The 6,747-nt window shown below is 39.1% G+C and overlaps 1 pseudogene; it reads right to left on the bottom strand.

The window, feature by feature from the left end:
- Positions 1 to 353: 353 nt before the first annotated feature.
- LOC129901846 (5S ribosomal RNA) lies at positions 354 to 473 on the bottom strand (annotated as a pseudogene).
- Between the last annotated feature and the right edge of the window lie 6,274 nt (positions 474 to 6,747).

Here is a 6,747-nt window from a genome sequence, read left to right as displayed (position 1 = left end):
GAAACGAAAAGATTATGTCTATCTTATACAGGCTATATCAAAATGGTTATGCAACCTATGGATATGTATATGTTGAGTATAGGGTCAAGTGAGAAGTACACGAGAAAAGGAGCTAGGATGTTTTGGATACGTTACATGGAGATGTCAACATGGGTTAGACCAAACTACCGAGATGGGGTGAGTACTAAGAAAAAAATATGACCTAGCCGTGGTTGAACCAATGATCTATCCCGACGTCGAGGGTAAGATAGGGGCGAAGAGGGCAAGGCGAAGCATGAAGACTAGCAAGAAGAAGCTAAGGTAAATCTTGGACTAGATTGAGTGCCTTCGCACATTATTGAAAGGATTGCAATAGAATGTGACACGAGGACTTCCTAGGGGGGTCACCCATCCTAATACTAATCTCGCCCAAGCACGTTTAACTTTGAAATTTTGGTGGAATCCAGTGTGTTGGTGCTGCTATGATCGCACGAGATGGAAGAATCCGAACTAGCAGCAAAGCAATGACACGAGATTATGTACCTAGAGTGTTATAAGTTACGTTAAGGGAATTATAAAAGGGATTAAGCAAAGCAAGCGGGATTAGTTACTAACAGATGGCGTACTTGTATGCCAAAGTTCTTCAACATAATACCAGTTAATGATAGGCAAACCACGGAACGTCTATACAGGTCATTGTGTGAGGGGACTTTAGCATAACTTGGTAGCCGACTCTGATGGAAAAAAAGCAAAACCCAAAAAGGAGAGGGTACTAGTTGATGTCATCTAAAGAAGGAAAGTAGTAATATTTAAGGTCGAAGATTCCACAATACGACCTTGGATACAAAACTCACTTTGCACTCCTTGGACAGATAATTCTATATGGAATGTTATCCGTAGATTAACAAGATTAGCCCATGTTTCTCCAATCAAATACTACCTGCTCAGCCGAGATGATGTGAATTTATAGGTCGAGAAGGTGGTGATACCTCAAGAAGTTCTTATAGTTGGTGTCTTGGACGAAGGAGCCCAATTTACAGCTAACTACTAAAGATTAGTCCACGAAGAGATTGGGAAGATAGATAGGTCTTCGTACACCATTGTACCCTCAGATCGAGGGACATATCATGCTTACTAGCTAAACGCTAGAGGATATTTTGCAGGCCTATACGTTTGATTTCAAAGGTATCTCGGACAATTGCCTACTATCTGTCAAGATTACTTACGATACTAACTGTTATTCTAGTATCCAGAAAACCCCATAGGAGACTTTATAGGGAAAATAGTGTAGGTCGCCAATTGGTTAGTTGATATTGGTAAAACATGACTAATGGGCTTGGACATGGTCCAATAAGTTGTATAAAAGGTGAAGCTCATGCAGGAGAGGTTATTAGCCACCCAAAATAGATAGAAGTCATACGTAGGTAATCAACGTCAACTTCTAGAGTTTCAAGTTAATGATTGGGCATTTCCGAAGGTACCACCCACAGAGAAAGTAATGAGATCTAGCAGGAAAAAGGACCTTAGTCATAGATACATTGGCCGTATCAGATACTCCGCCGAATAGGCAAGGTTGCCTATAAGCTGGACTTACCAGCGAATCTGAAAGTAGTACATCCAGTCTTCCATGTATCAATGCTTCGCAAGTATATTGGTAATCTAGACTGAGTATATCCCTAAAGGATATCAAGGTCACAAAGGAGTTATTCTATGAAAAGCAACCTATCACCATCCTAGATCGGTAGAGTACGAGATTGTGAACTAAGGATGTTGGTTCCATCAAGGTGTTGTGGCAAAAACAAAATAACGAAGAAATAACCTAGAAAGCTGAAGACGAAATAAAATACAGGTATCCGTACCTACCCTTTACGCTATAGGTAATCCCAACCTTTGGGATTCTGATAGTGATGACTCAATGAAAGTATATGTTATTGCAACGGAACAGACAAACTCTCCATATAGTTTGTATAAGATCTTGAGGAATGTTTTTGTTCACATTCGAGGATGAATGTTCTAAAGGGGGAAAGTGTCACGATCCAAACCCGTGGGCCGCGACTAGGTTCCGACTTGGACCCCCTCCTCCCCCCGTATATATATCTATCATATGTAACGATTAATATAAAAACTTTACATAAGAACCCAGTAGGTCATAGCAATTTCATACCTGTAGCCTCTTTCCTTTGTATATTATTATGAAAGGTTGTGTAAGACGACAAGTCTGCCATAGTATCTTAATATTTCCAATACATCATGTAGACAAAATTGAACCAAACTTACACGTATAACCCCCACAAATGTCTACAGATCTCTAAGAACATTAATAGTAACATATGACAGGATAGGGCCCCCGCCGTATCCCTAAATTAACAAATATATACATAGGAGGTTTGGTACTACACTCGGCTCCGAATGAATGGAGCTTCTTCTAAACTGGCTGAGTGGAATCTTAAGCTGGCGGACTCCCAACACCTGCGTATGTACCTGCGTGCATGAAGAACAGCCCCCTAAAGAAACGGGGGGTTAGTACGACATATGTACTGAGTATATAAGCATAACATAACTAAGATAACAACTGAAACAGGTATGAAGGAAATCAAGTATACCATTTAGTAGGGTACTATACCTGCACCTCACAAAATAAAGTCCTGTATACCATTATCATGTACCGTATTAGTCCCTCCCGGGGACTCGATATTACAAATACATCATCTATCATGATAGGCATATGCATATTATTAGCACTATGGAACGTACAACCCGATCCATATATATCACGTTATTGCCGAGGAACATTCGGCCCGATCCATATTTATAGCAAGTTAGTACCGCAGAACGTACGACTTGATCTCTATATATATAATACGTTAGTGCCGAGGAATGTAAGGCCTGATCCCTATATAAAATATGTTAGTGCCGAGGAACATACGGCCCGATCCCTATACATATACCATGTTAGTGCTGAGGAATAGTAGGCCCAATCCTTATATAATATAATAATGCATATACATGTATGTAAAACTTGGTAGCATAACAAACGTCTCCCGAATATCATCATAAGATGTGTCAAAGAGTCTCTAGGTATAGGATCTTATGCCTCCAATCATTATTCAGCATATGGAAGGCTCGAGGAATAGGAGTTTAACCACTTTAAGAAGCCTAACCTCAAGAAATGAGTACAAGTCCTGAGTTATACCCGAAACCTATAATGGAATCACCTCTAGCTCATATCATATATCACTTCACTTACCTTAACTATTTCTAGAGAAGGAAGGAATAGGCTTCACGTGTACTACTTTTCGTTATGTAGAAGACTTACAAGTCCATAACTCAATTATCGCAGGAGTTCTAATATCGAGAAGGGAATAAGATTGATGAAACATACTCGGGGTTTTATGAATGGAATTACCCCCACATTTCATATCCATATCATATTAAGACTAATACATGCCAAGAGAAGGAATAATCTTTACATACACTACTTTTCAGCATATAGAAGACTTGAGAAATGGGAGCTTAACTACTTTAAGAGTTTTAACATTCAGAAGTGAACATGAATTATGAATCATGAATCATGTTCAGAGCTCGTGAATAGAATTACCCCAGGCTTCATACTCATATCATTTTTCACTTAAATCTAAGACATGCCGAAAAGAAAAGAGAGATGAGATATACATACCTCTTATGAGTTACTCTTTATCACGTTTGCCTCGTCATCCTTTGAACCTATTCAACACGGAAGAAATACATATATCTACCATTCCTGAATTTTAAGCATCTTAAGTTGCACATGAGTATTTATCGAACTCATTTCCTCGCTCGTCTTCTCGACTAGTTCTTTAGCTAGTTAAGGAGTTAACAAAAATCGGTCAGCAACTCCTCTATAACATGTCCTATCCAAATTTCCAATTACATCCCTAATTACTACAGACAACCAACAACACCAAACTTCAGTTCATATACAAATAAAACATGGCAACATTACATAGCATAAGCTCCAAAAAACTTGCTGAAAATTACGACACCAAAATAGGGTTTCTAGTCTTTATTTCGCAAAACCTTTAATTATACAAAATGAGGGGTTGTGTGGCTGAAAAGAGAACCTACCACACCTATTTTATAATACTTTTAGTCCCTGCAACACACCACCACACACCTGCAGCAGCACACCACAAGCACAACACCTTGCTTCGACTATAATTTAACTATAGCGACTCCAATTTAGATTGTCTTCAACGTCAAGCATTTCTATGAAAATTTTATACTTCCAGCAATCTATAGGAAGTTTAATACACTTAATAACAACACAATAAATTCCAAATTGAAATAATAAACCTTACCTTACCCGAAATTGGCCAAAACTGCCAAATTGCGACTCAGAACTTCTCTAAACGTGTTGAAATTGCGTAGACTGTTTGTATCAATTCCTTGCTTCCATGAAATGGAATTTTATTTCATAAAAGACCATTATACAACCTTGGTATACCTTAAATAATTAATTCACGGAATGAAAGTCGGAGGCTTATCTTGGCAGCCCCAAACCCGTAGCCCTCCTTTCTTGCCCCTAGCGTTTTTCTCTTCAAATTTCTCCTATCTTTTCCAAGTGTAGATCTGAAGACATGGTTCCTTAGGCATCATAAAATACATATATACATCTCCACTTTGTTTTGGAACACCATAGATAATTAATTCATATAGAAAAATTAGAACTTCCCTTGAATTCTCCAAATCGTGGATGCCTTCTTTTTTCCTCTCTACGTTTCTTTCTTTTATTGCTCTTTGGCTGAATTTTTGGCTGAGAACTGAAGTTAATAGTCACATAAAATACATATATATGTTGTCTTATGAGGTGACACGTGTCATCCCTATAGGGTGCCACGTGTCATCCCCATAGGGTGCCACGTGTGCAGCCCCTATTGGGCCACGTATCCATGTCATGGCTACTAGGCTGCCACGTGTCCTTGGTGGGGCCCAACCCCAAGTAGGTGGGTCACCTCCTTCCATGTGGCACTTTCCTAGGCTGCCATGTGGTGCCTCCTCTTGCCGCCACATGTCATTCTCTCCTTCTCCGCATGGGTTCGTAATCTCGTTTTATTTTAAGAACCCATGTAATCCTTTCTACGTAAGCTTGGTATGTACTCAAGTGGCTTAGATATGCAAGACTTCTAAATTAGTAGCTTACGTATGTAAATCAAGTCCTATGACTCGTTACTTGGCTTCCAACTCCTTCCGAACTCTCCTACCCCTATTTCCAACCTTCCATCTCATGGGGTATCGCATTCTTCTTTCCTTAGATTTGTTTGATGGTGTACTAGATTTCCGACTCACATGATAACTTCCAATAAACTTAACAGACATTCCAATTTCAGAAGTGTGGGGCGTAACATCCTTCCCCTCTTTAGAACATTCATCCCTGAATGTTAAACAAAACTTCCCTTAGAACTTTATACAGATTGTAGGGAGATTCTTTGCTATTGCCATAATACATACTTCCATCCAAGTACTTAATATACGAGTTTCAGGAGTTGGGATTACCTGTAGACATCGGGACTAGGTACAAATACTTGTGTTTCCTGTCCTCTTCATTTTCCCTAGTCATCCCTTTTCTGGTTTTGGTTTTGCCACAATATCTTAATGGAAGGCATGTCTTTAGTCCACAATCTTCTAACCCATCGATCCAGGATGGCGATAGGTTGCTCTTCCTTGGGTAACTCCTTTATTATGTTGACTTCATCTACGGAGAATATTCTGGAAGGGTTCACTTATACAGTTATGAAAAATTGACGAGTGGAAAACTAGATATAATGTTTTTAAACCAGATAGTAGGGCCAACTCATATGCAATTTTGTCTATTCCACACATGGTCTGATAAAGACCCGTGTATATCGAGCGAGGTTTCCCTTTCTAGCCAAATTCTATTACCCCCATCTTGGGTGTCCCCTTTAAAAACACCCAATCATCAACTTGAAATTTAGATGGCCACGTCAATTCTCTGTATAGAATTTTTGCCGACTCTGGGCTGCTCATTAATAGCTTGCTCAACCATATTTGGGACTTTTAGCCTTGGAACCAATAGGGGGACTTACACGTCCTGCCCTACCCATCTTACTTAAACCATTTCACAATTTTCCTTACTCCTGCTTGTAATCTTCTAGACACGTTACCTTATGTCATTCTTTACCTTTATAAGAATATGAGAGGGTACCAGAAATATCTTAGCGTTGTCTTGCTAGTTCTCATGTTTTACCTTGAATATTTCTCCCTTAACCTACAATCAATGTCGGGATAGACCCTTGGTCCAACCATGGCCATGTCTTACTTTGCCCGTAGTACTAATTCTATCTCGATAGTTGACTCAACCCATCTTTTCACCTTTTTGTCACATATCCAAAATATCCTAACTTCTTTTACCAAGTACTTCCTTACTTGGCCCTATACTTAACATATACAATCATAGATTATCTAACCATTCTGATAGAACTTGTATAAGGTGGACGTAATCCTTTCGTCTCATAATTCATTCTATTGTGCTTACCATCTTTATATTAATACTTGCTCGTCCCACCTTGTCGCACTTCTTTATTTTCCCTTATTCACCTTTCGTTCTTTTCATCTTCTATCATAGGAGGATTTTTAGTCCTTTTCCTTGGTTATTTATCTATCGTGACATCATTTGCGACCAACTCTATATCGAACATTTTGGCTTTTGGTCTAGCCTGATGTCATTATCCTTCGTAGTGTTTCTTGAGTTATTCGATATCCCTTCATTGT

Source organism: Solanum dulcamara, chromosome 8, assembly GCF_947179165.1.
Source record: "Solanum dulcamara chromosome 8, daSolDulc1.2, whole genome shotgun sequence".
Classification (NCBI taxonomy): Eukaryota; Viridiplantae; Streptophyta; class Magnoliopsida; order Solanales; family Solanaceae; genus Solanum; species Solanum dulcamara.
This window is presented reverse-complemented; position numbering and strand designations above follow the sequence as displayed.